General features: G+C 41.6%; 1 protein-coding gene across 7 annotated transcripts in view; it reads right to left on the bottom strand.

The window, feature by feature from the left end:
• Window positions 1–24875, bottom strand: part of HOMER1 (homer scaffold protein 1) — an 82657-nt gene that overhangs the window by 20637 nt on the left and 37145 nt on the right. The window lies entirely within an intron of this gene.

Below are 24875 nucleotides of genomic sequence, written 5' to 3'. Positions count from 1 at the left end.
TATTAGCCCGATGAAGTAGAGCTGAATGTGTGTGCTAAGCACACACATTCAGCACTGCTTCATCACGCCAATACAATGCATTAGCCAGTGCTGATTGGCCAGAGTACGGAATTCGGCCAATCAGCGCTGGCTCTGCTGGAGGAGGCGGAGTCTAAGGTCGGACCTGAATGGAGACTGGTGTGGAGCGATCTTAGACTCCGCCTCCTCCAGCAGAGCCAGCGCTGATTGGCCGAATTCCGTACTCTGGCCAATCAGCGCTGGCCAATGCATTCTATTAGCCCGATGAAGTAGAGCTGAATGTGTGTGCTTAGCACACACATTCAGCTCTACTTCATCGGGCTAATAGAATGCATTGGCCAATCAGCGCTGGCCAATGCATTCTATTAGCTTGATGAAGCAGAGTGTGCACAAGGGTTCAAGCGCACCCTCGGCTCTGATGTAGCAGAGCCGAGGGTGCACAAGGGTTCAAGTGCACCCTCGGCTCTCCTACATCAGAGCCGAGGGTGCGCTTGAACCCTTGTGCAGCCTCGGCTCTGCTACATCAGAGCCGAGGGTGCGCTTGAACCCTTGTGCACACTCTGCTTCATCAAGCTAATAGAATGCATTGGCCAGCACTGATTGGCCAGAGTACGGAATTCGGCCAATCAGCGCTGGCCAATGCATTCCTATGGGAAAAAGTTTATCTCACAAAAATCACAATTACACACCCGATAGAGCCCCAAAAAGTTATTTTTAATAACATTCCCCCCTAAATAAAGGTTATCCCTAGCTATCCCTGACTGTACAGCTATCCCTGTCTCATAGTCACAAAGTTCACATTCTCATATGACCCGAATTTGAAATCCACTATTCGTCTAAAATGGAGGTCACCTGATTTCGGCAGCCAATGACTTTTTCCAATTTTTTTCAATGCCCCCGGTGTCGTAGTTCCTGTCCCACCTCCCCTGCGCTGTTATTGGTGCAAAAAAGGCGCCAGGGAAGGTGGGAGGGGAATCGAATTTTGGCGCACTTTACCACGCGGTGTTCGATTCGATTCGAACATGGCGAACACCCTGATATCCAATCGAACATGTGTTCGATAGAACACTGTTCGCTCATCTCTAATAGAATCCCTTTAAGGTTTGGAACCATTGGTATGGACCCATATTTCTTTCGGACACTCATTGAAAATACGGTTTTGTGTCCCCCATCTCCTCGGAGTGTAACATGCCATATAGTAAGAATATGAAGACAAAAAAGAGGAGAACACCAAGCAAGCTTATAGTGTAGATGTGTTGGCCATAAATTGTGGAAATGAAAATGATCAGAAGAATGGACCAGTTGGTCCCTCACCTTCAGGTGTTGTGAATGGGTCACAACACCAATAGAGACATGGAAGGTGAAGGTGGCTGCAGAATCCACAGACTGGTGACCGAGGACCAGACAGTAGTCAGAGGGAAAAAGCCAACGGCTCAGGATGGAGATCTGCACTCACTGGTCCACAAATTGGAATGTCAAATAGAATGGATATATTGAATAACCTTTATTGGACAGAAATGTACTGCACAATGTGTTTTGAGCTCCACAAGCTCTTCTTCAGGTGCACAATTACTTGCCAGGTAAGGTCAGATGTGTCATTGCATCTTTGTGCAATGTCTCCAGGAATCCAAGAGATTGTGCTATACTACTTGGCTAGGCTTAAGATGATAACCCACCACAGACTTAGACCTCTTGGGCCATTTCTCCATATAAGCTAACAAATAGTTGGGGGATCAGTAAAGCGAAACCCTACAGAAGATTTACTGCTGGATGGAGTCATTCTCATAATCCGATCTTTTAGGTGTGTTTGTTCTAGGACAGAAGAAGACCAGTAGTAATCCAATAGCCAAAGCGAAAGTCACAGGAACTTGCAAGCCTAATAGACCTCAATGTGTAGTTCATGAAAACTGAAATATGCAGTACAGTTCCTCCTAAACTACAGATTTCGGTGGTCTAGGTGCTCTTTTTAATCTAGAATCACCCAACCAACTACATTTTATAGGAGTTCTTAATGGAGGTGAAGCATGAGATGGATGGTAGAATTCCAATAGGAGGCAAATATGTTACCTTTGATCATATCGAGTATACATTGAATGATATTAGTACGTCGATCCTTTGGCCTACATGCACTGGTGGCAGAGTCCAATGATCTCTTGGCTACATATAGAGACACCCGTATTATGGCAAAACTCAGCTTACATTTGCAATCTCTGGACAGAATACCAATGGCCTCTGCCCTATGAGATGTAAAATAATCCACAAACCTCATGAAAACAAGGAAGACACAAAAGTACAAGAAATAAAGTTTAGTTATTAAGAACAAATAAATTCCTTCCTAAGCATTAAAGGAGTGAAAAGCTGAAACACGCAGCAAACAAGCCTACTTAGACATCTGCCAAAGCGTTGGTGGTGTTAAGAAGTGTTTGAGAGTAAAGTGTATGTAATAACATGAGCTTGTCTATCAGATAACTCAGTAATGCACCAGGAAACCAAGACGTTATCTGTCATGGGGTGCAATTATTACTGCTGTAATGATTTTATTAACTGGGTAGAAGCAGCAACTCCGTCTTAGGGTAAGTTTACATGGGGTTTTTTGGACCGGAACCTGAGGCGGAGGCCGCTTCAGGTTCTGGTCCAAAAGACGGGTAGCCACGACTGAAACCGGCCTCTAGCTGCGCATTCCTCTCTGGATTAGGCCCAATGAATGAGGGAGTGTCTTCAGGCTGAATTGCGAGGCGAAACAGTCTGAAGAATGAGCTTCTTTTTCAGGGAGCCGTCTTTTTGGTCAGGATTTTGAGGCGGATACGGCCTCAAAATCCTGACCAAAAAACTCTGTGTGAACTCAGCTTTATTCAAGTTTTAGGACTGGGATGCAGTACCAGACACAAACACAGGCCAAGGTGGTGCTCTTTCTGGAATAAAGCAGCCATGCCTTTGTAATCTCATTAATCCCTTAAAGCCGGGGCCCCATGGGACATAAATGTCATGATTTTTCTCGCAGCAGAAACGCCACAGGAGAAATCACAGCGTTTTACAGTCAAGGCCAAGTGAATAGAATTGTAGCACATTCCATGCCCACTATGCAGTAAAAAACGCGGGGCGGACACACCGCGATCTCCAAAATTGGTTTTGGAAATCGCAGCATATCAATTATACCTACAAAAACACCAGTGGTTTCCCCATAGGTATAATTGTAACAGAAAGTCCGCAGAGGAAACCTCTGCAAACTTTCTGTCTAAAGTGCTGCGGGAAAAATCACGATGCGATCCGGCATCTTGCAGCGCTTTTTTGCTGCGGGATGTCCCATAGAGCCTTAGCCTTAAGGTTATCGTGGCGCATATTTGGTATACTTCCCACACTTGATAAATGTAGGGTAGTTTTTGGCAGAAATTACACCCGAATTTTGCCACATTTTGCTTAGTAAATATCTCTCCATTTTTTTATGTTATTATGACTTTTTTCCTATAATATATTTGTACTTTTATAGTTTCCTACAGAAGACTCCACTAATACCATCCATTTATTTGCTTCAGGGCAACGTATAGACGTACTGTATACTCCTGTACACTCAGGTGATCCAAGGAAGTTTCTCACTGACGCAGGTGATAATAAATGATATTATGTAACATGGAAGGAGTAGGTCATGTGAGCTGGAAGAAGAATACGGTGAACTGGGGTAAGGTAACCTGAAGGAGTAAGGAAAGCCTATGGGGCTAAGATACAGTAAGTACCAATGGAAATGGCTCCTATAGGTGAATCTGATTTGAATAGCCCAATATAGACCCTAGGTGAGATAGATGCAGTCCACGGTGTTGGTTGTCAAATACTCTATATATTGATATATTTTATTCCAATGAAATACATGGTGCAGCAGTAATACCTTGTTTCCAATGTAACACAATGAGGCATTGTGATTGTGAAGGAAGTGACGGAACAGACTGCTGATATTTCTGTAAATGTCTGTAGAAGGAATGTAAAGAATTCAAGGGAATGTTACTATATAGCACATGGCAATAACCACCTGGACCATAGACCACTAGGGAGTTCCCAGTACACAAGCCAACATAATAAGGTGTCCGGTTGCTTTTGGTAGTATATATATGCATATAGTTCCACTATATTAGGCTGCTTTGGCAAATTGCTGATCTATTGTCAATTTTTTTTTAATTTTTTTTGTAGATTGTGAGCCCTATATAGGGATCACAATATACTGTTGTTCCTGGTGGGATTCAAACCCAGGACTCCAGCGCTGCAGTGCTAACCACTGAGTCACCGTGTTGCCCCGACCTATTGTCAAATAATTTGTCAGGCAAATAAAAGTTATTCCCTATCAAGACATCGCCCTTGATGTCAGGATGTAGCAATGGTAGGTTAGGGGTTTATCAGCAGGGTAGCGTAACAGTGTGTGTATCTCGAAAATCTTTAAAGGGGGGTTCTCTATGGTAGAGGTTTTCAAAGGGAGTTGAAGTATAGTGAATTCAGCATCTGCTGCCTGAAAAGACTAAAGGGAACCTAGGAGTTTTGTCGTTCCTTATGTAAAGTTAGAAATTGTCTATGTAAGTTATTAGGACATTTGTACTTCACAAATGTCACCTATCATGTCATTTGACCTTTGTGGATTTCCTGAATGTAGTGTTATTTGTATTTATGTTAAAATATCTTTAACCAGGTATTACGAGGGTTGTCCATTCTGGACAATCTTTTATAGACAGATCCTTCAGTCTGCTATTGACACCCTGGAGATCAGCTATACTCTTTTGGTGTTCAGTTTCCGTGCAGCGCCACCATAGTAGAAATAAAGCATTACATAGTGGTTATTGAAATCAATAGGTTGTCTGCCGAGGAAAATTCAGCTTTCTCTGATACTTTATTTGTTAACATGGCAGTGCCAATAGGGTGATTAGTAGTCCCCTTCTCTATAGGCCCCAGTGGAGTTACCTTTTCTGCCACTATGGTACGGATGACATTGAATGTACCAAAAGTTTTAGGCAGGCAAGGAATACAATGCGGCAAAGTAGGAATGCCTTTAAAAATGGAAGTGCTAAGTGTTTAATTTGCTCTTCATGTAACCCCAGACAGACTGAATGATGCTGAGATCAGGGCTCCGTGGGGGCCGGATCATCACTTCCAGGACTCCTCCTCCAAAGAGCACTCTCATTAAATATTGATGGGATTAGATTTCTTTTTTCTTCATCCACTTTGTTTTGTTATTTGATAAAATAAACTATTAACACTTTTATTTTTGAAAGCATTATATACACATACACACAGCAGGTTGTAGCAGCACAGGAATCTAACAAGATGAGTGCTAGCCCAAAGGCCAGATCCTCACAAGTATCCAAAAAACACTCCAGTGATAAGTGTAGAAAAAAGAGGGCTACTTAGCATGGGTGAATAACGTACCCCTCTTCTCTCTCTCTCTCTCTCTCTCTATATATATATCTTATAGTTACTAAGTATTGTGGTTTAGTCTGTTCACCCATGAAGGAATACAAGACAAGGTTATATTGCTAATAATATTGCTAATATCCATATAACCTTGAAAGGAAAATAATTCTCACTATTACTGCTTGTGGCTCCATGACATTATATCGGTTCACTAAACTTCTAGGTGACTTGTTATATTTTATAATTGAAATGTAGACCCGGTGTCCAGATGATTTATAGACATCGCCTTCTGGCCTGGCATAGGTCACTAGTTATATTTTACACACTCTTTTATAGTAGCCATTTTCATGGAGGTGATTGTTAGCTGTCCAGAGAGAATGTGCTGAAAAGTATGTATTATTCGGAAACCTGTCTCCGGAGATATGAGAAAACTGTCTGATGTGGAATAGGGATATGGAGCTACTGAGGAGGACTTACCATTGGTGCAACCTGAGGCCCAGTAGTTCAGGGGGCCCTATCACCACTCTATGGTGAGTTATTGCAAAACAAGGGGTCTATAACTGTTCTTGCACAGGGGCCTTCTACCCTGTTAACTGTTAAATTCTTGTTTACATTGTCACCGGGTTAATATACAATTGATCAAAGTGGTATTAGTATAGTAAAGTGGAACCCACAAGGTAAACAAGATTTAAGACGGAGAACATGGGAATATATTTCTGCTACCCATAGTAATAGGCACCCTAGAGACAGACTATGCAGCTCAGGGGCTCAGATCTTGTTGTTTTCTTCCTCTTTGCTACTGAATGGCGACAACTTTTTCAAGACTAAGATTCCCTCCCTAGAGGAACAGCATTATTATAAAAAAAGAGACTGAGGAATTGGCCCAATAATTCATAGTGAGGACATAAAGGGTGGAAAACCTGTCATCATAATGGGGAGTCTATGATCTCTGCTACATGTCGCCCTCTCTTTGAGAGTAAGTTCACATGGCAGATTTTGTAGTGAGTCCTGCTGTGCAAAATCTGCTGCGAAATCTTCCTGCCAGCAGATGATAGATTTTATACTCCCATTCCATTCACTTCATTTATTCCACTAGTAGACTTTCTTCGGAAATTGAAAATGAATGGGAAGCAGAATTTTTGTAGAAGATTCAGCAGCAAAAATTACACCATGTGAACTTCCCTTTAGCCTATGACATGACATTGATATATACACTATATATATATATATATATATATATATATATATATATATATATATATATATATATTATGTTGTTACTTGCCATACATCTGCTCGATAATATAAAGTTCTTTCTAGGATATGTTTTGCACTAACCATTGGACATATCACATTTTTCAGGGACAGGAGTCCTGATTTTTACAGTGTCCTCTATAGAAGGGTTTGGCTGCCAAGATGATCATTTACCAAAATTCTAATCTATACTAGTCTATACTATGCTGTACTGGAAATCTGTCACAACAAATATGGTGTGGAGAAGGTGGTGGTCTTCTACAAATGGTGGATCAAGCTTGATTCTACATAATACTACATAATCCGTGTACTACTTAAGTTATAACATAAGGGTATGCAAAGTAGCTATCCTTTAGAAGGAAGCCATTTCTTTAGTGGACTTTAGATGTCAATCTTGTAAGCCCAATGAATCATATAAAGAAATCTTCTCTGTGTGTCCCTGAAGAAAGAAATCCATTTCCACCCTTCTCCTCCTCTTCATTGTGCTGTGTCTGGCTGTAAGACAACTGGTAGCAGCAGGAGCCTCTTTCCTCTGTTCTGCCTGTAAAGTCCCCTCAATTTGGCTGCAAAAGTGGTCTAGGACAGCGGTCCCCAACCTTTTTTCCACCAGGGACCAGTTTCAGCAAGACAATTTTTCTATGGCCCGGTGGGAGCAGGAAGGGTGTGGATGGGGGCGTGGAAGGGGTGTGGTTCGGGACCGGGTTATGCATGGGAAGTTAAACACAAGAGAAAGTGCAAACTATACAATAAGGCAGAATCAGTGCTATTAACTTCACTACAGCCTCACTACAGCTACATTACACATCACAGGGACAAGTGACGTGTAATGTAGTTGCCCAAAGTTTGGTAGGTGAGTGCGGGGTGGAGCCAAGACCCGCTGCATGTCCTGTATAGTACTAGAATCCTGGACATACAGCGGGTCCCCGCTCAACCCCGCACTTTGCTCACCTTATCCCGATGAGCAACAACCAAGTGTCAGCAGGGCCGGTTTTAGACAAAATGGGGCCTCCTGAGCGCGCTGAATGGAGCTTCCTCTATCATAGCTGCATCTCCTGCGCTGGCTGCTATTAGCCGATGCTGCAGCTACACAGTGCCCTTGCGACATATACTTTCCCTATTTTAAAAGGGAAAGTATTCAACCGACAGGGGGCCCCTGCAAGGGTTGGGGCCCTGGGTAATTGCGCAGTTTGCCCCCTCCTAACGCCGACCCTGAGCGTCAGCAGCTGCTGACTCCTCACCGCCGGTTCGCGGACCGGCGGTTGGGGACCCCTGGTCTAGGAGAAGGACCAGAAAATAGAGACCAGGAGGGAACCTGATCAGAACATGAGCGGCGGAGCATCCAAGCAGTAAGTATTAATTCATATATATTTTCAACCCATTTGGAGTGCTTAATTAAAAAAAAATCCCTTTTGGAAATCTTATTTAGCCATTGCCAGTTATTAAGCCCTACCCCTCAGCCATCCCAATGCTGAAAATGGAAAGGATCAGCAGGAGTATTCTGCTATTTTTCTACTACACTATATGTTTCAGTAGCATGTGCAAAATCCTGTGGACTAACAAACACTGGAGACTATATTCTCTCCTACTTATATCATTCATTTCTAGGTTTACTGTTCGTTTAAGAGGCCAGACATTGACTTACAAGGTAACCATTAATAGGTGACAATACAGAGACTGCTTTTTTTTTTTTTTTAATACTTTTCTATGTGAACAGCTTCACCTTGAAGACTCCCTTGTAGCAAGATCTCCACAAGTACCTCTTATAAGATAATGTTAGCATACCAGATATTTGACTCTACATAATCATATGAATAATCACACAAAGATTAATTTTACTACAATAGCCCATAGGCAGATGTGCAGTTCGGATTTTATTTCATAGTCAGTCATATTAACATATATCATTAAGATCAGGATATCCTATTGTTTATTTCCTTCATAAGTGTCATTTTTGCTTTTATCCACAGTTTTCTGCAAAATAACTAAAGATGCCAAGAAATAACTTGAAGATGCCACGAGCGCTTGCACCTAATAATAATGTCTGTTATATATTATATTCATGTGTAAAGTTACATAACTCAGCCAGTATTGTACCACCTTCTAAGACTCCTGTTGTCTTATATCATGCCTCCCAACTTTTGAAAAGTAGAAAGAGGGACAAAATGTGCGGGGCGCACAGCGAGCCGTGTCAAATTTGGCCTCGCACACTTTTATGTTGACTCCGCCCATTCTCATTCACTTTTCATGTGCTCTCACACAGTATAATCCTCTTACAGTCACCCGTAAATTATGTCCCCTCTTCATCTTTCCCCTTGTTTCATATACTGTACACCCTTCATTTGCCCCTAGTTTCATGTCCCCCATCTCTGTCCCCAGTTTCATATCCCCCCAGTTTCATGTCTCCCCGTCTCTGCCCAAGTGTCATGCCATTCTTCCCCTCTTCATCTGCCCCAGTGTCATGCTGTTCTCCCCCCCTTAAATTTGCCCCAGTGTCATGCTGTTCTCCCCCCCTTCATCTTCCCCCGGTGTCATGCCGTTCTCCCCCCCTTCATCTGCTCCAGTGTCATGCCGTTCTCCCCTCCTTCATCTGCGCCAGTGTCATGCCGTTCTCCCTCCTTCATCTGCGCCAGTGTAATGCCGTTCTCCCCCCCTTCATCTGCGCCAGTGTAATGCCGTTGTCCCCTCTTCATCTGCTCCAGTGTCATGCGGTTGTCCCCCCCTTCATCTGCTCCAGTGTCATGCCGTTCTCCCCCCTTCATCTGCTCCAGTGTCATGCCGTTCTCCCCCCTTCATCTGCTCCAGTGTCATGCCATTCTCCTCCCCTTCATCTGCCCCAGTGTCATGTCGTTCTCTCCCCTTCATCTGCTCCAGTGTCATGCCGTTCTCCCCCCCTTCATCTGCTCCAGTGTCATGCCATTCTCCCCCCTTCATCTGCCCCAGTGTCATGCCGTTCTCCCCCCTTCATCTGCCCCAGTGTCATGCTGTTCTCCCCCCTTCATCTGCTCCAGTATCATGCCATTCTCCCCCCTTCATCTGCCCCAGTGTCATGCCGTTCTCCCCCCCCATCTGCCCCCAGTTTCATGGGCCCCCTACATTATGTTCCACCTTAATGTTTAACCCAAACAAACACTTACACTCACCTTCTATCACTCCCCCGCCACTCTCTCACTCATACACATAGTTGTAGGCGCGATGTGACGTCATCACATCGCGGCTACAAATGCCGGAGCACAGCGTTAAAGCAGGAGCTGAGCTGTGACAGCTCCTGCTTTAAACAACTATGTATTCCTACGGACGCCGATGAGTTGAAATTGGGACATGCCTCCCACCGACCAGGACCGTGGGACAGGACACCGAAATCGTGAATGTCCCGTGGAAATCGGGACGGTTGGGAGGTATGCTTATATGGCTAGGCCAACTAAATGCTACCAGAGTGTTGGGACCTTGTTGCATCTGCAAACCCTACAATCTCTCATAACTCAAAGCTGCCACTCCAAAATATGTAAAGTGCCTCAAACTCTCCACCCTGCACCTACCTGCGCCATTTGTAATACTGGTACCTTCTTAAAAAGGGTTAACTTCAGACAATTGTTTAGAATAGAAAATACATTGATACTCCCCTCATATCTTCCCCTCCCCTCCTGTGGTGGTCCTCCAGGGGTCTCCTCTGGTCTTAGTGTACAGTGATCCAGTAATGATGCAGATGACCTCCTCCTGCTTGTGGCTGCTGCGGTGAATGATCTCAGCGGTAAAGTCCCATCATTGGTAATGTCACCACTCCATACCTGGAATCTCTGCAGTTATGATATAACGAACAACTCTACGTGACTGTATCAGCTACAAGGGAGGCCACAACTACATCATTGTGGGTGTGAAGGAAATGGAGCCCAGAGGATCCCATCAGAGGCCACCATAGGAAACAGAGGGAGGGGTACTAATGGCTGTAATACTCAATTTAAATAATTGCTTTCCCTCAGTTTTTTGCTGCCCTACTAATAGGTAGAGGGGCTAACTGGCTCCTAAGGCAAGAGATCTTGGTAGTGACTGCTACTTCTACTTACCCTCTAGCTACTCCCACATAGAATGTATTTATATAGGTTACTCACAGTGTCACAGATATACTGATAAAATGCCCCAAAATTCTGGAATAATTTGTGCCAAAACACTGATGTACATGCCTTACACCACATTTATTAATTGTTTTAGACACAATTGCATCTAAAAGGACATCGTTAAGGTGGTGTGGCTGTAACGGGATATGGTTTAGGATGCAACATTGTGCACCAAAAAGTGCCAAATTTTGCTGCAGTTTTTGTAAAATAAGCAAAGAAATGAGCAGTGTAAACTAAGACTAGATAGTCTTCAGATGCACCAGATTTATCATCTTAGCATCAGTCAATGTTAAAGACTGTCTAGTCTACGTTTACAGTGAATATCTAATAGACAGCATTAGTACATCTGCCCCATGAATCAATTTAGCTATAAGTGATATCTCCTAACAGATTGTTTGGGTCTTACTATTACAATGGGACATTTTTAGAATTAGATACTTTTATATTGCGTTTTGCAGTGTCTGTCGGAGGTGGTACAGGCCGGAAAAAAGGATAGGGAAGTTATCCATACCTCCGACGGATTTCATTGTATAAGCATAGAGTTACACCCATGACGCAAAGTAAAAGTTTATTTACTGTTCTGTGTTATTCCATAGAGCCCAACAAAGGCCAAAATCACACTCTATATGGAGTATACATTTGCGCTCCTCCAGGGCAAGGAAACATGACAAAATTCACTGTGAAAGTAGTTAATCCAATATACTGAGAGATTTCACCTGTGAAGCCTGCAGAATTGTGAATGCAACTGTAACGTCTCTGCCTGTTCGGATCTCTGCGCCACCCTCCACTCGCACGCTACGGCGCAGGAGGCGGGCTCATTTTGATTCTTTGCTTAGAGTTTTTCATTGCACTTTGTGAATACTGCTTTATTACCTCTCCTCTGTAATTGAATTTCCACCACACCCTCCTCCTGCACCTTGTTCTCTATGATCATCAAATGGTTAATTCTAGTCTGGCCTGTGTGATTGACAGCCTGTCTACCAATCAAGCCTAGGGCGGGTCTTTGACTTCCTATATACAGGCCATTAGCCCACACAGCCATGCTGGCTATTGAGACTCTGTCCTTAGACTTTGTCCCTGCTAAGCTCCTCTGTCTGCTACTATTATATTACTGACCCCTGGCTTCCCTTTTGACCATTCTCTTGTACTTTGATTCTGTACTGCATTGCTTGACTGTTACTGGACCCTTGGCAAGCTGACCTCCCTTTGTTGTTGTTTGTCTTGTCTCCGATCTATGTTGTCACCTATAAAGAAAGGACTTTGTCGACCAGTTGTCCTCTGCTGCCTAGGGCAGTGAGGCAAGTAGGTAGGGACAGCGGTGGATTCAGTTTATGGCTCACTGTCTATTGTGCCCCTTCCCCCATCGTTTTCCAGTAGCTACCAGGGAGTTGCTCCTCTAGCAATTCCCTTACAGCATCACAGGCCTATAATACAGATTGTAACTGAGGATCAGCACAAAGAAATCATTCAATAAATGTTTCTTCTTAATGTTGATTTTCCTTATACAATAATAATAATTAATAATAATGGTGTATACGCTGAACCATAAAATAAAGTGTATTGAGCTAGCTCCGGAGACCAGTTGGGACTAGTAGACAATACTACTGAACATGAGTACCTATACCGGCAGCCATGTCATTGGACCTAAATGATTATAGGTGACTAAGAAATATTTACATGACATATAAGCGGATAGCTGCTAATCCTCGAGCACATGACAGATAACCCCAGATCTTCACATGGAACTCCATCTTGTTTTGCATTTCTACTTTCCTGGAGATCATAATGTAACCCTCTTAGCGGATTACATTGTTATTTGTGTAATGCAGGCTAACCCTCTTCTTTACACAGCACTATTACTTAACTCTTTGTGGTCACACTGAATTATTCATGAGATGCAAACTAGAAACCATTTCCATCTATGTTCTGATTCACAAACCAAAGCAAGAAATAGAGACGTGGGCTTGTTAGTCTTTTATTTAGAAGTAACATCATCCTTTCCTGTCTTGTGTATTAATCATTCACTAAAACTGCAAATCTTCCTTTTCCAAACTTGATCCTTAAAGAGAAATAAGTTTCATAGTAACCATATTGTAAGACTTCACAATGACTTGTATTCCAAATTAACGGATGTCAATCAATAATAATGAATAAGCATCAGAGACTATAATAGAGGGGGGTCTGCTGGGGTATATACTGCAGGTGCCGAGTACTGAGGGGGGTCTCACCACACTGCCTTGGCTTCATATATATAACTTATTTGGACTAGTAGACATTACTACTCAACATGAGTACCTATACCAAACTGATCACCTATAGCAAACTGAATCTTTCCCAGTGGTAATGGAAAACCTTTACAGTACAATTTTTGGTGCTTTTCCTTTTTTTCTTTTGTAAAAGCTGACTTCTTAGAGTCTTGAATGGCAAATGTTATTCTATTTTTATAAAGCTGGATTTACATCTCTGTTGGAATCCCCCTAAAATTGGCAGAGAGAAAAGTCCCTCAAGGACCGGGTTTCAATATTAAACTGTTGAAAAACCTGTGGATCCCATTATAGTCTGTGGAGTCTTGGAGTGTCCACAGGTAACCGCTTTTTAAGTGGACAGGCACTTCATCTTTTGGGTTCCTATCGGACCCGAACAATGGAGACATAACACTTGTTTGAACTTAGCGTAAGCCATCAACATATTAACCTGTGCACCTTAGGCTCATGGCGTTATGTGTGACTGTACATCCAAAAAGACAGAAGTACTCAGTTAGTTAAGTACTTGTTCAGTGCTGCTTTGCTCCCCTCAGGCTGGGCCCCTATGTTACGAAAACTGAGCATTGTACCCTACCTGCAAAGTGAATGAAATTCTGGCTAATCCCATCCACATGCTGTGTTTCACTACATGGGGCCTTCGCCTTAGAGTCAAGTCAGTGGTGTACAGACTCATAGGAGGAAATCTATTGAGACTGGTGTTTTGCATGCCAGTCTTATGCTATCCCAACATTGGCGTAAGATACACCTGAATTATTAAGACGCTAGCATAGATTTCAGCAATAATTCAGCTTTCTGGTGTGAGTTATAGTAAATCTGTCAGGCCAAAGTGTCTAGCCCACTTTGGTCTCTTCCCTAGAGGGTGGGGTGATGTATAAATATTAAAGTAGTGTATCTTTGGTGCAAAAAAGGGCCGTGTGCCAAATGTGCACCCAACTACTCCAATCTACACCAGAACTGGCATAGAAGCAATGGTAAGATTCCCCAATAGTGTTTTTTTAGATTCTTCAAGTGGACCCCAGCAGAGTCGATTACAACACGATGTACAGCACGCAGACCCTACTGTTAACATTTTTAGAATATGACTATGTAATGTCAAAAGTTTGCGAAAACCCTTTAAGTTGAAAAAGAAGCAATGACAGCTATACTCAGTCTGTTTGTGTTCCCTGTATATTCTGATGGACCCCATTGGCTTCATGGAGTCTGTTGGGCTTCCAGTAGAATTGTAACATTTTGTTCCTGAAATTGTGCTGCAGACTGCAATATCCTTGCTATCAAAAATACCAGAAAGCTATGAACCCCATTAATGCAACTGCACATAGATCCTTACAAAGCAACGTACGACACATTTTAAGGCTTGGCAAATGTCATCCATATTCATCATATTTATTTATCAGGTTAATATATTTCTTGGCTGTAATGTCTTGGACATTTTTGAAGTGATCACATAGAAGTGTTTCTGGTGGCCGCACAGGCTGAGAATCTTTGAAGTCCAATCACTGCTGATACTGAATTCTGCTTACTTATTAAGCCTGTATACTATGTGCCAGTAATGGCTTAAGTGTCTGAAATCAGCAATTTTTCTACCATGCCATCTGTTCTATCCCCTTAGTAAGCCAACAAATGTAATAGCGCTCAAGGATTCTGCACAATCCTCCAAGACATTAAATGGTATGTTCCAAGATGCAAGAAATGCGTAGATGGAATTTTTTAATGTTTTTTTATTTACACAGAAAGATTTGCTGTGGGCTTTGGTTCTAATTGTAGAACAGGAAATTTATAGAATATACTATGAATATTGAATACATAATGAATAGATGATATCTAGTGGCATTTGTAGTGACCTTTAGGGTGCATTCACACAATGTAACGTGCAGCGTGATCTGGCACGTATACGGCGTGTCAGAGTTTGCGCGCTGTAAAAGTTCCCATTGATTTCAATGGGAGCTAGGATCGTATACGCCACGTTATTTTGCGCCTGTGATTTTGCGGCCGCTGCACGTTACATTGTGTGAATGCACCCTTAGGGTAAACGCCGCTGTTACGAGCGCTCCCATTGAAGTGAATGGGAAGTGTTCGGCAGCCCTGCTGTAACGCCGGCGTGTACGGCTCTCATACACGCCCGGCGTTACGTAGTGTGCATGCACCCTTATAGTGTTATTTCAACAAACAACATTTCTCTCCCATCCAGTAGATTAGAAGTCCAACCCCTGGCACCCATGGCTATCACTAACATTGAAGACCCCAATTTCCTGTCCTCCTCCACTCCCCAATGTTATACTTTGGTGGCCAAACTGAAATGAATGGAGCTTGTGTGCAACTATAGCCACTCCATTTAGAACCCACTTGGATAGGGTAATGCTTCATCACATAAAATGAGGCTTGGCGCTGCCTTGTTAGAGCTAAAGGCCTGGATAATATGAACTTGACTGTTTGCTAGGGACAGAACGGTGAAAACTTATTATGAACTCTAAACCAGATATGTATATGATGTAACTATCAGGCAACTACAAGCTGGCGTAGATTTTAGGACAGGTGCATTTATGTAGATGTGTGTGCCTCCTACATGAAGCGGCTCTTTTACTGGCACCAGGACATGAAGACTGGCATGGAATATGCCAATCTTCATAAATGTCCCCCGATGTCTGACAAACACATTTAAAAGATCATATCTATTCATAAGTGCAGCCATAGCAACCATATAGAAGAGAATGCTCAGCTTGGCTCAAGTCATACCAGGCCATCTCTCATTTAGTTCATGGATCTTATAGAGATTTTTGTACAATTACATTTTTTTAGTGGAACAATTCTACAAAAATATCCTTTACAACAGGAAAATGTGCCGTGTTCATGCCAGTGTTGCAACGGGGGGGAAGCAACGACTAGGGATGTGCCCTGGTGATGGGTGGGGAAGTATGGGAGTGCCCAGAGATGTAACTTGAAGCTCCTAGTGCAAAATCTGTAATGGGGCCCCTAACTAGCATGCCATTTAGAATAGTGGTATATTTATCTGTCAAATGGACCTTTGCGGCCTGGGTCCATGGCCTGGTAACCCCTTATAGCCATGTCTCTGGGAGAGCCTGGGATAGGGAATTTAAGGTATCTACACAGAGGCCAGGGCAAACTGTATCCGGATGAAGGATGACTCTATGTAATGTACACATCAATTTTATAGATATGGCGACTCTTATGGTGTTTATGGGTCTGTAATGTGTAGTTGGGACTCCATATTCAGACTCTGCACACACAACCTTATAAAATGCATGAGCCCTGAGTATTATAATGCCTATGACAAAACTGTCATACGATAGAATATTGTATTTAGTGTGTTTGCCCATGCACTTTATATTAGCACTTTATATTAACACCAATATCAACAATCCATATTATTTTCTCTCCAAGAAAGAAAACACTACGTGGATATACTGTGTATAATGAGCAACTTTAATAATCTATATAGCACAACACATAAAAATATTCTTTAATGTCAGCACCAGAACATGGAATCGGCTGGATAATAGTGAAGAATACAGACTGCTTGTATTGAAGCTGGATTTGTACACATGCTGATATAAGATAGAACTGATATAAAAAGATTACATGTTGAGCCAAAATGCGGATACTAGACAAAGTTAACAGCGTCATTTCAACTTTTGTAAATGCACAAAATGATCAACAGCTTTTACTGCCATCATTACTACTATACTACACAACAGTGAAGGTGAAATAAAACACAAATTTGATATTTAACATTTTAGCACATGCAGGTGTTTTTTGCTACATAATGTCTCCCCTAAGCCTAGTTCGAGGTATGTATATGGAATATCTTGAACATCTTTTGTCTTGACAATTCCTTGAAGCTGCATGACTTCATGCATAGTCTTGTGATCCCTGTTGCCAGAGTGGGAGGGGTTTAAAACAAGTCTATGTAGCATAGAGAGGCAGTACATTGTATAGCAGACATAATCTCCTGTGACCACTTTAGTACTAGTATCTTACACATGCTGAAATAGCGCTCATCCGGATAGGAAAACAAGTGGCTGCTAGGAAAACTAACACAACTTACAGAATACACAAGGACGGAAACTGCAGGATGAGAAATATACAGAGAATATAAAAAATGGTATGGAATACTGAGGGTAAGTTCTCACGGCGGTTTTTTGGACCAGATTTTGAGGCGGTCCAAAAAACGGATTTTGACCCAGTCCAAAAAACTGATTTTGACCTGGTCCAAAAAAACGGCTAACCACGACTGAATGCCGTTGCAGTGTATACAGTGCACCTGCATCCAGTCGCGGCATTCTGCTCCGGATTAGGCCCAAATGAATGGCCCTAGTCGGGAGGGAGTGTCCCGCCTCGGACGTCCGCGGCTGAATCTGCCAGAATAAAGGGCATGTCGCTTCTTTTTTCCGTGTGCGGGAACAAACCGCTCTCGGAAAAAGGAACCCATTGAATTCAATGGGAAGCATTTTCTTGAGGCGGATTCCGTGTCAAAATCTGGTCCAAAAAACCCGTGTGTGAACTCAGCTTAATACTAATACCAACAGGTCTAAAGGCCAATAGATGGAACTTTGCTCTACACAAGTTACTCAGTACTATATGTTGCTAAAATTTGTAGTTGTTGTGATCTTCATATATTTTTGCATATAAACCATAGAAAATGGTGAAATGAAATGGCCCACATTGCTTAGAAAAACGTATGTAGAGGAATGTATTATATAGAATATAGTGAAAATTGCCATACAAACTGTTAGTTGAGTTTACCCATAAGAACATGGAGACATATGTAAGGTTTTGGCATCCGCTCAAAATCATTAATTGCTTCTTCCTGCTTAGAATGTAAATTTATGTTGCTCACTTTTATCTATCTATCTATCTATCTATCTATCTATCTATCTATCTATCTCCTATCTATCTATCTATCATCTATCTTTTATCTATCTATCTATCTATCTATCTATCTATCTATCTATCTATCTATCTATCTATCTTCTATCTATCTAGCCATCTGTTGCAACTAATACACAGCACCATATTATGTAGTCACCTTGTCATTTGCAGATAATGTATTTGCACTATTTAAAAAAAAAAAAAAACGCTGTAAAAAAGTGTCACCATTCAGGTGCATACGGAAGATGTGGAGTTCAACAGAGAGAAAAAATTGCAGCAGAGTTCCCCTTAAACGCTTTTCTTTGCAACCACAAGCACTCATAGTAACCTCCAGACCATTATATGACATATAACTGTAACCATCTAAGAAATACATCATGTCACCATATATGCATCTAGTCAGAAACTTCCGCTATAGTCCATAAGAGGTAGTCATTTTTATTTGCCATTAGGACAATGCTGCTTGGTTTAAGGCACTGGACTAAGTTTCTACATGCATTCATTTATGATAATCTGGTTGTATTGTACACACAGTCCTATTGTCATGTTATAGAGCAGGGGAAGCTAAACAGATTGCTATATAGTTTGAGTGAAAAAAAAATTGGTATAACTTGTTTATTCTGCTGAATCCCTGCTGTTTCCATGCTTAGGAGTCCAGTGGGCAGTTCTATTGGACTCCTGAGCATAGTATTCCAGTAGGACTGCACAATGAACTCCTAAACATACAGTATATGCTGCTCTGTAGCACGCGGCAGACCTAAAAACTGAGAACATTGTCATCTCCCCTAACATCTCAAATGCCAGAAATGTCCCATATTTAGGAATGATAAATCCATGATAGAAGAAGGCATTAATAATAAGATTTTGGGAATAACATGGTTTCAATTATTAGCCAAGACTTAATTTTCCTACGTGTATTTAGGATAATGCCTCTATGTCTTTCATGTAAGATGCTTCATGTGCTTAATGGAGTTGTTTAGGTCCTCATACAGTTTTCATACTCATGTCCCCTCCTCAAGACAGGCCATCAGCATCTGATCAGTGGAGGTCCAACACCCAGACCCCACACAGATCAGCTATTCTGGCTGCCTCTAGACCTACAGGTATATCCGAAGTGCCAGGATACTGGCGTTCTGTTCATTTTCACAGCTTTCTACTTCGGGCACCATGCCCTGTATAGTGTATAGGTTCTGACACCTGGAGGCAGCCGTAACAGCTGATCAGTGCGGGTCCAGGATATGTCATAAATATGAAAATTGCTTGGGGGCCCCTGAACAATCCCTTTAACATCTCCCCTCCAGTATCAAGGCCTAGTACATAGTATCATATAATTATAATATTATATAGATAAGGAATCATCATGTGTTACTGGTGATGAAAGGAATGATGTAACTACGGTATATTGGCAACTTCTGAAACATGATCCTGTTTGATATATTATGTGTATTATGGTATAAAATGTGTTGTTACCATGGTAACACACTCAAAATATATCTTTGCATCCTCTATATATATATATTATTCCTAATAAGGGCTTTGTAGACAATACGATCACATATTCACAAGAGTTCTGTATTTTGGCTAAATATGGCTGTAACACCATGCAAGGCCTATAACACTAGTGTATATGATCAGTAGGGTCAAACAGAGAGGCTTTGTTGCCTGTAACAACCAATCACAGCACAGCTTTCAGTTCATATTCTGCTCTTGAAAAATGAAAGCTGTGTTGTGATTGGCTGTTATGGACAATACGAGCAGTTTCTCTTTGTATCTGTCTCTATTATATCTCTCTGGATGGAATATATGTCATCCTATATGAATATAGAGGACTATAGTGGGCTTATTGTATGCCACTTATCTCTGCCAATGATATTACAACCACAGTCCATTGTCCTTAAGGAGCAACCCATGGTTTTGGGTGGGCCCAATATTATAGATTTGTAGGGGTGCTATATTACAGCTCCATACTATTGTATGGGGCCATAGGTTAGTTATATTAAGGTCATGATGCCTTAGAAGCCTGGAGGAAAAACTTACAGGGAAGCTACATCAATGGCAACACTAAAAACACACCCAAACCTGATGGATATTCTTGTCACCACCATGTCAAAGTCGCTTGTGCTGAAAGCAGAGCTACGTTGTGATACTTGACCACGCAACACAGCAAAGTTGTCATTTAGTGGTAGCCTTAAAGGGGTTGTTCTTTGGATTGGCCTTAAATATCTGAAAGGTGGGGCCAACAGGCAGCTCCCGCTCCAATCGGCTGTATAACTCCTTCATGTGCCCATACTATACATAACATGGGGCTAGGAAATAGATCCAGTTCCCGTGTAGTAGCCTGGTACCCACACGACAGCTCAATGGGAGCTGGGCTGCAGTATTGACATCCGGCCACTATATAGGACACAAACTGCTCCCAGCCCCGTGTTGTATATAGTACCCCTACAGCTGGCTTATCCTGAGTATAGGCCATAAAATCCTAAACCCTGGAAAATCCCTTTAAGCTAGTTACAGTTCTTTCACTGAGAACATCAGCAATATGTACATTTGGAAGAAACGGTTTGCAATATTATAAGTTGGAGGTTGCAAAAATATAGCTGGTCCAGTTACCATATCAATAACAAGAAAAACTGCAATTTTTTTTTTGTACAAACAACACAAATGATATGAGTTCAAGATTTTACATAAATCACATAAAACACATTTATACAAAGTATAAGTAAATTCATTTCCTGCATTGTCATGCTACCAGGATAATATAAAATTAATGGTGGTTAACCTATAACAAGGACAGATACCAAGTTCAAAAATAATATTGCACCACATTTTACAAAGAAGACCTTGTAATATCTAAATTCTCTCCAACTAAAATGATTATAAAGGATTAGAAAGAACACAATGAATATATATTCGCTTAAAGAGAGTCTATCAGGTACAAAATGTCTCCAAAGCCAATAAGAGTGCCGTATAGGGCCATCTTTAATGAATATGCTCCACACAGGCTTATTACATATGAACAGACACAAATGCCTCTATTTTCTTCTAGAATCACCACTTATGACTGCACCATTAGCAGTGATTGAGATTTTCAGCCACTTCCTGCGTCATGACTGTCTGAAGGCAAATCGGGCACATCTACGCACGTGCCGGCTGATTTGTATTGCCATAAATGGATGATGGATGGTGGTTAGCACTGCAGCCTTACAGCACTGGAACCTGGGTTCAAATCCTGCCAGGAACAACATCTGCAAGGAGTTTGAATGTTCTCCCCCTGTTTGTGTGGATTTCCTCCCATTCTACAAAGACATACTGATAGGGGAAAAAAAAAAGTACATTGTGATCCCTATATGGGGCTCACAATCTGCATTAAAAATAAATGGATGATCATATCTGCTTTGTTTCATTGGTTTGTAGCCACAAAGCTATGTCTCTGCTCCTATAAAAGGCACCTACACGGCATCACTATTGGTTTAGGAAGAATTTTGGAACTGATAGACTCCCCTTGAAGTGAAGCATCCAGACAGAAGTGCAAAAGAGACTAAGCAGATTATATATTATAGTCACCTTCCAAAAATAGAAATTGTGATCAATTATTCAACAGGACGCTCAATGTCAAATAAGCAAATAGTAGATTAAAACCGTATAGTGCGTGCTCACTATTTACACTGGTAACCAAAAATTGTGTATAAAGTACACAGTGCAATACTTGCTACAATAACAACCTTCAACAATCAAAAAATCTATTTCAGTTTGTGTCCACGTTACATAAAGAAGACATTGCGCCGTAGTCAGCAGCTTCAGTACAGGGCATTAAGTGCACTAACATTACACAACTATTAGATTTTTTTCCACCTTGACTTTCATGCATTGTCTTGTATTCACCTTTCAATAATTTTTATTTATTATTTTTGCTTTATTATATTTCATACATTTGTTGTAATCATTTGGCAACTTCTTTGGTGTGTTTTACATGCCGAATCGATTGGAGATAGCTAAAAATAGAAGTGGTAAAAATAAAAAACCCTGCAGAGAATGAGACGTGTATTTCTCCTAACATGTCATCATTTCTAGTCTCTAAAATATGGCGCACAAAAATATTTCACATCCTAGTAAGTCTCTGAACCAGATCATCGCACTCAAGATCATTTGTTCACAAGCTCTTTTTTATACCAAACTTCCTGATCTTCTGGATATAGGCCACTGCTTCTACATTGTATTCTGCACAACTCCAGACCGGTGCTTTACCAATTCCCATATGTACAAGAACCTCCATAGCTATAGCCTATATGCCCATTTGTCCTATCTAATGTGTCACACCTTACCATGTCCTCCAAACGTGGCAGACTACTTATTACCATGTCCTCCTAATGTGGCAGACTACTTATTCCCATGCTCCCCAAATGTGGCAGACTACTTATTCCCATGTCCTCCTAATGTGGCAGACTACTTATTCCCATGTCCTCCTAATGTGGCAGACTACTTATTCCCATGTCCTCCTAATGTGGCAGACTACTTATTCCCATGTCCTCCTAATGTGGCAGACTACTTATTCCCATGTCCTCCTAATGTGGCAGACTACTTATTCCCATGTCCTCCTAATGTGGCAGACTACTTATTCCCATGTCCTCCTAATGTGGCAGACTACTTATTCCCATGTCCTCCTAATGTGGCAGACTACTTATTCCCATGTCCTCCTAATGTGGCAGACTACTTATTCCCATGTCCTCCTAATGTGGCAGACTACTTATTCCCATGTCCTCCTAATGTGGCAGACTACGTATTCCCATGTCCTCCTAATGTGGCAGACTACTTATTCCCATGTCCTCCTAATGTGGCAGACTACTTATTCCCATGTCCTCCAAATGTGGCAGACTACTTATTCCCATGTCCTCCTAATGTGGCAGACTACTTATTCCCATGTCCTCCTAATGTGGCAGACTACTTATTCCCATGTCCTCCTAATGTGGCAGACTACTTATTCCCATGTCCTCCTAATGTGGCAGACTACTTATTCCCATGTCCTCCTAATGTGACAGACTACTTATTCCCATGTCCTCCTAATGTGGCAGACTACTTATTCCCATGTCCTCCTAATGTGGCAGACTACTTATTCCCATGTCCTCCTAATGTGACAGACTACTTATTCCCATGCTCTCCAAATGGGGCAGACTACTTATTCCCATGTCCTTCAAATGTTCCGGACCAGTTCCAGTTCATCTTATGGTTCCCTATGCATCAGACTACTCATTGTCATAGTCTAGCCCCTATTTTCAACTAAAACCACTATAGCAAGGAGTAAAGTGATGTAGTCACCTCTTAACCATTGTTCTAATACCAAAGATACAATGTTTGCAAAGGGTGAGTGGTCAATAAAATAAATTCAGTTAATATGGGCAAAAATATGTAACTCAGTCTTTCCATCTATCCCATGGAATCATAGACCTCTCTTAAGTTTTACTAACCATAATGATACATCTTCTAAGCTACGGATGAATACCAAGCAGTACTAGCAGAAGCCATCTAACGTGCTAAAAGGAAATACTACAAAGGAAACACGGCTGACAACCACTGTGGTTTTGTTACATCGAGTAAGTAAAACATTTAGCTAAATGTAGATTTCTAAGGGATTGACCAAAATAACAATTTTTCTTTCCTTATTTATTTATTTTGCTTCTTTATATACGGTACTTAGATGCTTACTTTCCTTGCCTTTATACGAGTATAATTTAGTTTGGTAGTAAAACACACAGAAGAAATTAGTGACAATATTCAAATTAATAAATAATCTTTAAAAGAAGGTGAGAGAAAATCTATATGTGAAAGTCACATGAATAAGAACGCGTACACATCATCAAGACACCGATATAAATACTGAAAACTCAAGGCACACAGACATCGAGATTATCCGATGATGTCTACAGCAGACTATTGGACTTTATACCAGGTACAATACAGAAGAAGACACGTGCAGTGGATGGAGTTTAATGGAGCTTGGAACCCCTTTACTGTACAGTAAAGTAAGTGACCCCTGCTATAATATGTATTATTGTAATAAGCTGTACTGTTGAGGTATAATATAATGCATATTTATATATTAATAATGCATTACTATTTTTAGCAAGAGTAAGTAAGGACATCTTTAAATGCAAGAGATGTGTCCATTTTCCCATGTCAATGAGTTAAAGGAGTTGTCCAGGAAACTTAGGGGAGACTGGGTGTGGTGTAAAACAGAAAAGAAAGTCAAACTCACCAATCTCTCATGTTCTGTTGTACAGTCCCAGTCCCTTTTCCCTCCTGTGCAGGGACTCACCGGGCCATAAGGACAAAGGTTCACATGACCACTGAGATCAGTGACCACAGCGGTCATTGGTAAGGAGCCAGTGACAAGTCTGAGTAATGTCACCAGATCCTTCACCAGTGGCCACAGTGGCCAGTTAGTGGTCTCAGTGGTCATGTGAGCCTCTTCACTTCCAGCCCAGCGAGTCCCCGTGTGGAAGGGAAAGCAGATCACGACTGTACAACAGAGTGCTAGAGATAGGTGAGTATGACTTTTTTAGTCTTATATCCACCCCAACCTCCCTTGATTTTCCTATAATTCTTGGACAGCCCCCATAAACAGGTTGTCCCACAATGAAATGTTACATTTTGCTGTTACATCATGTAAATCATATTTTTGCTGTGGGAGTCTAAACATTTTTATGACATGCTTGTTATAGAATACTTGGTGTTCTTTGCTAACTCTCTTTATGTCCACCGCGTATGATGGTGGTCGCACATGCTCAGTAACTCCGTCCCACAGTGATTCCTGCTATTGTGCAGGCCAGCCAATAAGAACTAATGCACTAGAAGTAGCTCCTTATTACCAGCACTGCATATTGGGTGGTCATTCTGGGAGGAAATCGTATGAACACCAGGGGGCACCATAGCAAGTATATAACAGTAATATCTAGAC

The sequence above is a fragment of the Leptodactylus fuscus genome, chromosome 1 (genome assembly GCF_031893055.1).
Source record: "Leptodactylus fuscus isolate aLepFus1 chromosome 1, aLepFus1.hap2, whole genome shotgun sequence".
Lineage (NCBI taxonomy): Eukaryota > Metazoa > Chordata > Amphibia > Anura > Leptodactylidae > Leptodactylus > Leptodactylus fuscus.
The sequence above is the reverse complement of the archived record's forward strand: the minus strand, read 5'-3'. Positions and strand labels throughout refer to the sequence as shown.